Raw genomic sequence first — 10,905 nt, 5'->3', positions numbered from 1 at the left:
TCTTCAGTGGTCAACCCATGGAAGTGAGGTAAGGCGGAGGGGCTAATGTTTTTCATTTTCATCTCTCCATTGGTCTCTCGGATGGGGAAGGCACCTTCTATTCTCTCATCTTCTCTTCTATTATCAGCCATAGCTTCAAATGGAGTAGTCTCTAACTCTTCTTCTACTATAGGATCTTTGGATATCTCAGGATGTTCACCTATAGGTTCTTCTGGGTCACTGTCACCAAAGAGGAGAGAAGGGTGACTCAGTGATGTGGTGGGGGTGTTTGGTAGGAATTTTCCTGATCTATCTCGGTTCCTACGAGGCATGAAATGGAAAAGACTTTATTTTTTCTCTTTGATTGCTTTTGATTTGATTTTCTTTTGGTACCTGCAAAACTGAGACAGATTGATCTACAACTATCTATGAAAGATGCAAAATTAACTGAAAGCAGGAAAGGACTAATCTACTTTGCTCAAATGAAATTGCAGGAATGGAAATGCTAGTCTACGCTTGCAGAAAGGAAATGCTAATCTATGAAAGCAAGAAATGCTAATCTATGAAAGCAGGAAATGCTATGCTACTTTTGCAGAATGGAAATGAAGTAAACTACTTAGCAGAAGGCAAGAGTAAGAAAGTAGAAGAAAAACAACAATTACTAATACTCTGACGCTTCCTCGGCAACGGCGCCAAAAAGATGGTGAGCTCCAGTATTGTAGCAATAATGCTACAACTCATGGGGCTTCCTGTCTCTTAATTTTATCAACCCGGTAGTTCGTACAAACTTGGAAGCGACGGTGCTGTATGCACAAGTACTAGCTCCTGTCGCAGCTGTCACTTGGTCAGCTGGCACAAGTCCGCTAGGGCTCAAGCCAACTTCTATAGGCTCTCAGAAGAAGCTTGTTAAATGATGGACGAAAGCTAGCTCAAATAAGACTAATCTACTTGGCAAAAATGAACTGAAAGAAAATCAAAACATGGAAACCCTAGGAAACCTTAATTTAACTAGTCTAACCTCTATGATGCAAAGAATGTGAAGGAAACTTCTACCAATGATGCCATTACTTCTAATAAGTGAAAATGCATGAATCTAATCTACTTGCATCTTAAAAGACATGTTTTTGTATTTTTTTCTTTAAGTGGATGAAGTGATTGTGATTTTGTGCTTATTAGGGTTTGGTTGTGCAGATGTGATGCGGAAGGAAGGAAAGCTTGGGAAAGGTTGGGGAGGCTAGGAGAGGTCCCCAGAGATCCTTAGCATCAGTCCAGAGAGGTTCCTCACGTTCAGAGGCTCAGCAACCGAGTGAGTGGCCTCCTACAGGATGTCTGCAGGGGATTCTACAGGAAACGCAGGGGTTTCTACAGGAAGTCTACAGATTGCTACAGGATGACCTACCGTGGGTGTTTGAAGTGATGGTGGAGTGATGGAATGGTAGGGGGAGATGTGCAAGGTAGGAATAAAGCTGGTGATGGCTCAGGAGTGGAGAAGTAGGATGGAGAACGAGTGTATGAAGTGGGTTGATGGATGGAAGGTTATAACAACGAAATGTCTAAAGAATGAAGTTACGTGAGGAGTGGAGGAGTTTGGGAGATAACAGAGCGGAGCAGAGGTCAAGGATGTGGTTGTATGCGTGATCAAGACGAAGAAGGAGGTAATAGAACGATGAAGAGCAGTGTAAATAAAACAAATGGCTTATGACTGTCACCAAGATGAAAATTCATTAACCTATGCTACCTGTGCTATGAACTCAATGAACAGCAATATAAAGTGTGTAGAGGAATGTGCATGAAGCGGTGATGAAGGTGTATGGTGCAAGAGTGAAGTGCATGGAAAGATCTATCATAAACGAGACTATGTTGCAACATGTATAAAGTGAAGAACTGCGTATTTTTGTGGTTGGTATAGGCTGCACTCCAATCTCCAAACAGAGATGGCAGTGGAGACTTCCTCAACCTTTTTTTCCTTGGAGCTCCAAGAGATTATATCTATCCTCCTATCAAACTTAAGCAACTGAAAGCAAATCACCATAAACTAGTCCTATCTATGCTCATGAAAACGACTAAATTACCAAACTGTGAATTCAAATTACATGTGAAAATAAACAAACTCAAAGTGCTGGAACGAAATGCAAACACATTACAACACTGAGGAGATCTATTGCTCTCAGGTTGGGCCCTAACCTGAGAGCTATAGCTCCTTGAGAAAACTCAGAACTAGATCAAAATCTGCCTTCTTTATTCATAATCTGATGTCATGCCAAATTGGCTTACAAAAAGGAACAAAGACTGAGCTCTAGATCGTACTTTCCAATTACAAGAGTAATGCCAAGGTTCAAAAAATTTCTCTGCAAGGCTACGGCCTCAGTATTTATGCAAAAACGATCATCCAACAGATGTCCTTGATTTTAGGAGCTCGGTTGTCCAACTAAAGTTTAACTGCTGATCCTGTAGGACAGTCATAACTACTGTTCCTGTAGAACAGTTATAACTGCTGTTCCTGTAGAACAGCTGGCTGCTTCTAAGCTCGGTTGGGAGATGGATTGGAGCTCGGAGTTCTTGGTGGGAATCACGAGGAAGGTCCCCAAGACCGTGGACATCCTCTCCTAAAAACCAGCAGTGCCACCTCATTGTCTCCTTGTCTCCTTTTTCGTTGTCTTTTTCTCCCTTTTAATGCCAAAAACCTGAAAGCATCATGCATTAGTCACGTAGATAAAATGTCTACCCTTCTTCCTACAAAAAACACGAATAAACTAAGAAATGCATGCATAAGCAGTAAAAAGTGAATGGTTTGAGCAAAGCAAGTAGGCCAAATGAGCCCAAATTATACCAAAAATTGGGGCTCATCAGAAGGAAAAGAAGAAGAAAGAGAAGAAGAAGAAGGAGCCAAAAGCGACTGGGGGCAAACAAGTGGCGTCTGACAGAAATCCACACACCGCACTGACTAGGCCTAAATCGCCATGTGTCATATGCAAGGGTGACCACTTCCACAGAGATTGTCCCTGCATCCCTCGGATACGAAGGGACTGGTCTCCCCGTTTGCACAATTCGGTGGCGTCAACCTCTGATAGCCATGTTGACAGCTCACCGTCAACTAGTGAAAGTGAAGTCATAGGACAGAGAGGGAAAGCTAGATTTCCCTCAAAACTGTGTGAAGGCGACCATGCCATCCACCGTTGTCCCTTCTTAGATGAGGATAAAAGAGTTTTGGAAGATCGCCCGGTTTTACCAGTGCAACTTCCTCTTGGATATCAAAAACTCCTGCCAAGTCCTTCACCAGTTGAGAACCCGACTGGCCCGCTCAGGTGGTCAGCCGAAGCACCTATCATTGAGGATGAACCGTCTGAATCCATACCTGACGAAAGTCAAAAGGTTGAGGCGGCAGTTGACCCGGTTTTGCCTTCAGAGGCTCTATCCTCGAATGATATCATCACAGAGGAGAATAAAGACGACACCGTCCAAATTCTCTTCATCAACATAGACTCCGATGAAAAAGGGGGCAATTTGCCCATTTCTTTATCGCACGAAGGAACTTCGTCAGAGTCATACCCGGCCGTCTATTCGGTCCCGCCACCAAGCAACCTAGTTGTCTCGTTCGACTGGAACCAACTAGGCAGACCCCGTTTGCCAGCAAGAATACCATTCATAATTATCGTTCAAATATAGAGAATGGTAATGGCTGGCACCATCATTGATGAGGGGGCATCTATGAGTATCCTCTCCTCTATTGCTTGGAAAGCGCTTGGTTCGCCAGCGCTTTTGCTTGAAATGAGAAATCTGACAGGCTTTGATAAAGGAACCAGTCGACCTTTAGGGATCCTCCCCAATGTGCCTATCACATTGAAAGGGAAGACCGTTCAAATGAACGTGATGGTCGTTCAAGGACCCTTGGATTATAACCTACTCCTTGGACGAGACTATATATATTGCATGGGAGCCATCGTCTCCTCACTCTTTAGAGTAATGTGTTTTCCGCACGAAGGAAGAGTGGTCAAGCTCGTGGACCAGCTTTCATTTTCCGGATCACGCATCGCAAATAGTCATATACCATCCCTAAATGGTCTCTTCACGCAAGAAATGTCTCAACCCACGGTCCATCCTCCTGATGAGCGCGAGTAATCCGGGAGGATATGACTGGAACCTAGGGGGCATGCGTCCTGGTCTGCTTCGGCAGGAAAACTTTGGGTATAGGGTAGGTTTCCGCGGGAGAATATGACTAGTCTGTACCCCGCCCATGCTGGAAGAGGGTTATTCTAGAATAAGATTCTTTTGTTAAAGTTATGTGAGTTGACAGACGGAGTCTCTCACCTTTGTCTATTTCGGTAGATATCGCCGAAGAAGTGTTTTGTTTGAAAGATTAACGAGACAATCTTTGGGTAACCTGAAAGAGGTAGGCCTCTCCCGGTAAAACAAATGTTTTATTGGACTAAGAAGGGGTAACCTTGAAATCGTACTTTATGCCTGGGGGCATGCAAACCTTTTGGAGTGCAAGCAAGGGGCGGCTATTTATTTTTTAAATTTTTAGGTCCTCCCTTTAAACCTATAGGTCTAACCCTTTAAACTCGTAGGATTAGTCGTTTCCGAACTTGCATAACTAAAGGATCCGGAACAAACCTTTGTAAGATCTAGGCTCCATAAAAAATAGCATCTTCAATGAGACATTCTTATCATATGACTGGGTTATCGAGCAGTTTTAGCACACAGTTCATGCTCGTTAAAAAATAAACGCAAGATCCGAGCAGTTTTAGCGCATAGTTCATGCTCGTTAAAAAATAAATATAAGATCGAGAAAATGTTTCCACCCGCGTTTAAGCTCGTTAAAAAATGAACTATCCCGGTAAATAACCACAGTGAATGCAATATTATCAACCATTAAAGCCTTGGTCGTGTTTGCATCGTCACCTCCACTTTTCCATTGGCCAATCGTTCACCTCCATATGCTTGTTTACCCATTTTGAGGAACAACTGCGAAGAGTGATTTCACTAGCCATCCTTGTGACACTGCCGTGATTGGAAAATTCCAACCTGTACCTGGAATCAGCTGCTAACCCATTTTATCACTCGTTCCTCAAAAGACGAGTCTTCTTTAATCTCTTTTCATCTGACTCGTAAAATATGAAAAGATTGCCGAGTCCTTGGCCTTCCAGCTCGTTAAAGGGACAGGAAGTGCTATCCCTCCTCTAGATTTTAATCTTTTTGGACCTGAGGGATTATTGCACAAAAAGATCGAGCGCTTGTTTTATTCGGCTCGTTAAAACTATCGAAAACTCATCCCTTCTGTATTGTTTTATACTTTTTCGGACCTAAGGGATTAGATGACGAAAAAGGACTTTTGGAGTTAACTTTATGTATCTTTTCAGACTCTCTAAAAATGAAAAGAACCGAGTTATCTTTGTCGTTAGACTCGTTAAAATCATTAAATAGCGACAAACTTGTCTTTAGACGAGAACGAGTTTCACTATCGCTAGGCTCGTTAAAACATAGCGATGGGCTTGCCCGAAGGGCAGGTCATAGAACAAGCATATGTTATCCTCCTCAAGCTTGACAAAAATAAAGAGGTACTGGTCAGCAATGACTGGGGAAAAATTGGGAGAAACTCGAGAAAACTTTGATGGTAGCAAGTCGCTCTTGAACATAACACTTTTCCTCCGTACCACAATCGGGTTGGGTTGTTTCATTCACCGGTCACATCACCATGGTCTCGCCATACCATCCATATTTGGGGTAATGCTACCAATCCATCGCATCAGTGTCGCCATATGTTCAAGAGAAGTCGTTCAGAAAAGTCAACCGTGTCCCATCCACTGCCGTACATTATCCTTCATCCTTTCATGACCGCCACCCTGAATCATATGTCACAAATCGTTTTCACCTCCATCAAAATCATTAGCTCCGTTCCGTGTCATTGATGTGGGATTCATTAAGGCCCTCCTTTGACAGATCGCTTCTTGTCGACATCAGCTCATTATCCAAGAAGTTGATCTAGGAACAACCCCTTCAGTACTTTGAAGCTTGCATGCCTCAATGGCAAGTTTCTCACTTCCGGCGATAGGTATACATCAATGACCTTTGACCGAAAGATTTTGCGTGGTGTTCAACGCCAAGTCCTTTATTCACACCACGTAAATTTTACTACAGTACCTTGAGGGTCATTATCATTATCGGTGATTCCTCTCGTGCTTGTTAACGGTTTACCTCATTGACCGGTAATCAAGCGATGTCTTTCCATGTTCGACTTCAGAACATTTCTCACATGGATCGATTTGTACTTAGAGTGAAGATCGAACGAGTTTGAAGACCCCAGATCTAGTTTCATCCATCCGGGCTGCGATATATATTTAGGAAAGATAAAGACATTGACATGTACATCATTGCAGCAGATAATCATCCTACCCAAAGGATGATAATTTCATCAAAATTATCAGTCTACCTGTTATAGCTCCAAATCTCACTCTTATGGTTTGTGATGCTGCACTTATGGCCTAGGGCAACCCCTCCTTCCAGACCTGGTCCAAAAATTTAAAAAACAGTGTTTTATTCCCTATACGCGACTTTGCCCTGTGTTAAACGTGTGTACACGCGGGTATGTCATACCCAACCCACGTGTATCTATTAAAACACTTAAAAAAATATAATTTCCTCTTTTTCGGGCGGTGATCGCGGGTTTACCTGCTGGATCACCTGTTAGTGCCCGTGGCCCAACTGTTCCCAACCAACTCCTAACTAAAAAACTACTTTGGAGAGGGTATAAAAAGACATCAAAGGGAAGGCCAAGGGGAGAGAGAAAGGAGAGCAAGATTATTATGCTGAGATTTTTCCCTTAGACTAGGTCTGAAGTCCTTGGTGCATTCTGCACTTCCCCCACTTTGCATAGGAAACCCTTGTTTCCATGTGTATTGGTGATCATTCATCCTTGACATCATCATTGAGTAGGACTTGGAAGGAGCTCTTGTTGGAAGCTTGAGGCTGGAACGAATCCGGGAGGAAGCTTGCTTAGAGCCTGCTGAAGGTGTTCAGGTGATATCTTTCCGATATATGTACTTTATTTGCCTTTATATATAAAGAAACACGTCTTTGTTCCCGAATAATCTTTCTTTATGCTTATGAGATTCTTGTGTTGAATTCTTATGAAAGTGGTTACTTAAAGATTTTTTATAACTAACTTTATAGCATAAAGATGATTTATATATAAACTTCTATACATGTACTGTTGTGTTCTTTGATTTGTTTGTCTTGCAGGTCAAAGAAAGAAGAAGGGAACTCCAAGAAGGGTTTGCACCCTAACGGTCTTCTCGAACGTAGGACCTTAGGTATGTACCCTAAACATTAGAATTTGCTTAAAAGTAAAAAAGATGGCTGTGTGTGTGTGTTTCTTTGAATAAGCAATTTTCAGTCTGGTAGAGTCTTAGCCCAAAGGACCCTAGGGGTACTTTCCCTTCAACCAGAATTGGCGACTCCGCTGGGGACAACACTCTTGTTGTTCCTAGTTTGGGTAGTCTTCAAGCCAATCAAGGCTCAGTCCCTCTGTTTGTTGGTTCTGACTGTCTGATGTTTTCTTGAACTCCAAGCTTTTCCAGTTTTTCAGTTTGTGTTTTTCATTTTTCTTGAAAGACTTCAGATACGCACTTTTTCTGGATTACAGAAGCGTATATATGCAAGTTGCACTAAGTAAACCCGCGTATACGCAGGTTTCCTTAGTTACAGTCGCGTATACACGCATTCTGCAAATAATTGCAGGCGCGTATATCACATAATTTTCAAGATTTATAATTTTTCTTTTGCTGAATGTCTGTCTGGTGGTTTGGGTCAGTTTAAAACAGTAAATTCCCAGTGACAGTTCTCTGTTTAATAGGGGGCATCTTGTTTCGAACTCTCTCTAGTTATAAGGAGTGCTAGTCTTGTTTTTCGTTGATTGCAAGCGTCATTGATTTTCAACACACAAGATTTCTGTTTAAGAATCTTGATTGCTCTGTTTCGGCAGAGTGGGAAGATTGTCTTAAAATCTTTGTGTCCATTTTGTTTTCATGACATTTGTGTTTGCTTAACGAAATCATTTTTATGACCATTTACTCCTTTGTTTCGGGAAATTTGTGTGTTACCAGTTTCTTGAAACTTGTCTTTTGATATTTTGGACTTTCATTGCTGCTTTTGATTGTCGAAAGCATTTTCGAACACATTTTATTTTTGTTGAGTTTTCATCATTTGAAAGGTGTCAATTCACAAAAGTGTTTGGTGGCTTGTTTATCAATCATTAGTGTCAGTATTTTTGAGAGTTTTCCTTTGAAAAAGACTTTTTGGTTTGATTGAAAGAAAATCTTTTGAAAGTTTTTGAGTTTCGCTTTCTTAAACTTGCTTCTCATTTGATTTCCTTTTTTTCGAAGTGAAAGTGCTTTGTTTTTTATCTTAAAACTTGTTTTTATTGTTTGGACGAAATGATTAGTAACAAATCATCTTCTATCTAAGCATTTCAGTGGCAAGACAAAATTTGGTAAAGCAGCAACTTTCCTTCTTTGTTTTTAGGGTAGTCTTTGAATCGTGCATCCACATTTAGTTCTTGCATTAGGGTAAGATTTGCATCTCTTTTTAGGCATATTTAGTTTTGTTAGTTTTTGTGAGTGTGGAGTCTGAAAAGAAAAAGGAAAAAATTTTGTTTATATTACAAGTGCCTTCTGAACCTCATAGAAATTGCTATTCATCGAAAACAAAAGTGCATATCCATGTAGCTAAGTTTTATTAATTTCTTTTGCGTCCATAAAACACCACAAGTTTCACCTCCATTACCTTTGACTTAAAGAACAGCCTAATAAAATCAAGCGCTTAATTAAAATCCACTAGAACTTTTTGTTTTAGTTATTACACCAGCAGGTTTAGGATTTTAGGGCCTTGGATTAGGCGAGTGGAGAGTTAACTCTCCAAGGCCACACAAAACGTCAAACATAAGAGTCTGATTAAAGAGAGTAAATCCAATATCGTTAGGAAGACCAGGAAAGCTCCGGATCTGGGAGTTAAGCACGAGGGTCTGTGAAGATAGGGAAGAGAGATACCCCCTCTCCTACTTGTCCGAACTTACCTCACGACTGTTCCGCCTGGCTTCTGCGACGAGTTGGTACCCATAGTTGCCTCTCCTAGGGATCTGCATAGGTGGCTGCGGAGGGGAATCCCGTGGCACCTGAGGTCGACGTTGTATCACTCTCGACAGTACTTCCGGAGGGCACCCTTGCGAAGCTTGGGGGCTTGCACCTGCGCAGGCTGTTGTTAGGAGGTCAGCGTAACTTCCTCTGATACCTTCGCTGATAGGACTGGGCCCTCATCATCCCAGACTATCCTCGGAAGGCCCTTTGATTCACTTTCTCGTATTTTGGTGTCCGGTCTCAATCACCCGGAGCGGAAATACTTGAAAGTTGTTTGACTGGCTGTATCTTTAGGAACTTTATACTGTGTGCTCTGTGCTCCTAGTCGGCTTAGCTTTTAATTTTTTGAGTCTTTAGTTAGATCTTAACAAAAAATTCAAAGTGGCTGACCGGTCTCCAAGATGGTCTCGAAGACTTCGTGGTCTCTCGCCACCTAGTTTAGAGCCTTCTCCTAGAAGGCGCAGAGGGAATACTACCGGTGGGGTCCGTCCCACGCCGGGTGACGCATCGGGGATTGATCCTCCTCTCGGGGATATTAGCGGCCAAGCAAGGCCTGGTACTTTTGAACAAGAGAGGGACGCTCCAGTCTTTTCTCAAGTTCGCTTTCAAGCGGAGGATAACGTAGAGGTAGAAGAACTTTCAGAATCATTAGTGATTCCAAATTCTCCACTACCATCTAGTTACCTAGACGTATTGCAATACGTTGGGCCTCCATTATATAGACCAGCGAGTCCAGGTTACGCTACGCGCTTACCATTTATGATCACTACTGGAAGCATGGCTTCCACGAGTGCTGCGACTATGCAAACCCCAACATCGGTGCAAGGGGGAGGAACCATTTCCATCCCCTCCGCTTCCTTGTTCGGATCGTTTGCTAGCACATCTTTGGTTGGGTCTACTTCCATTCCGTCCACGAGTGGAAATGCCCAAACCAATGCTTTTAGTACTGGTTCCTTCCTTTTTGGCACCCAATCACAGGGTATTCCGTCAGTTCCGTTCAGTGCCGCTACGTCCATGATGGGCGGATCGGCTTCATTTCAGGGTTTTCCTTTTGGAAGTGGTCATATTCCACATTCCAACCCAACGGTAGGATCCATGCCTTTTTCTTCAATAAGACAAAGCAGCAATCCTTTCCAAGGTTGGAATAACCCTGGGGTTAGTAACGCAGGAACTGCGAATCCATTCATTGGCCAACAAGGAAGTAGGCCGTATTCCACGGTTAGCATGTTTCAAAGTATTCCTCCCCTCGCTTCGGCTTGGAACCCATATCAGGGGTTATCGACTCCTTACAATTCTTTAGGAGGAAACTTTGCAAGCTATGGAGCTTATACGGCAGGAGTTGGTCAAACTCCGAATTTTGCTGGACCACAAGGCTTGCCTTTTGGTTCAGCTGGTTCTACTGGTCACTTGGGGCAGCCTGGTGCCTCTCAAATCCCAGGACAATCTTTTCAGAACTTCGGGAGTTCTGCCCAGTCTGGGTGGAATCCCCTAGGTCCTCCTAGGCTTCCATTTCTGGCAACGTTAAACTTGCCAGATCTCACTAAGCTAACGAACGACCCTATCAGATACAATCCGGCCTGGCCTCCGGTCCCAACCAAACTCCCTTCGGACATCCCAAAATTCGAAGGGAAGAGTGGTGAAGATCCGGGCGATCATGTAACCACATTCCATTTGTGGTGCTCATCTAACTCCCTCATCGAAGATTCGGTTAGGTTGAGACTCTTTCAGCGCACCTTGACTGGTAATGCGGCTAAATGGTACATAGAGTTGCCAGGGGGCAGCTTTACATCGTTCG

The sequence above is a fragment of the Pinus tabuliformis genome, chromosome 7 (genome assembly GCF_031772625.1).
Source record: "Pinus tabuliformis cultivar Carrire ecotype Pingquan chromosome 7, CPIR1, whole genome shotgun sequence".
Taxonomy (NCBI): Eukaryota; Viridiplantae; Streptophyta; class Pinopsida; order Pinales; family Pinaceae; genus Pinus; species Pinus tabuliformis.
This window is presented reverse-complemented; position numbering follows the sequence as displayed.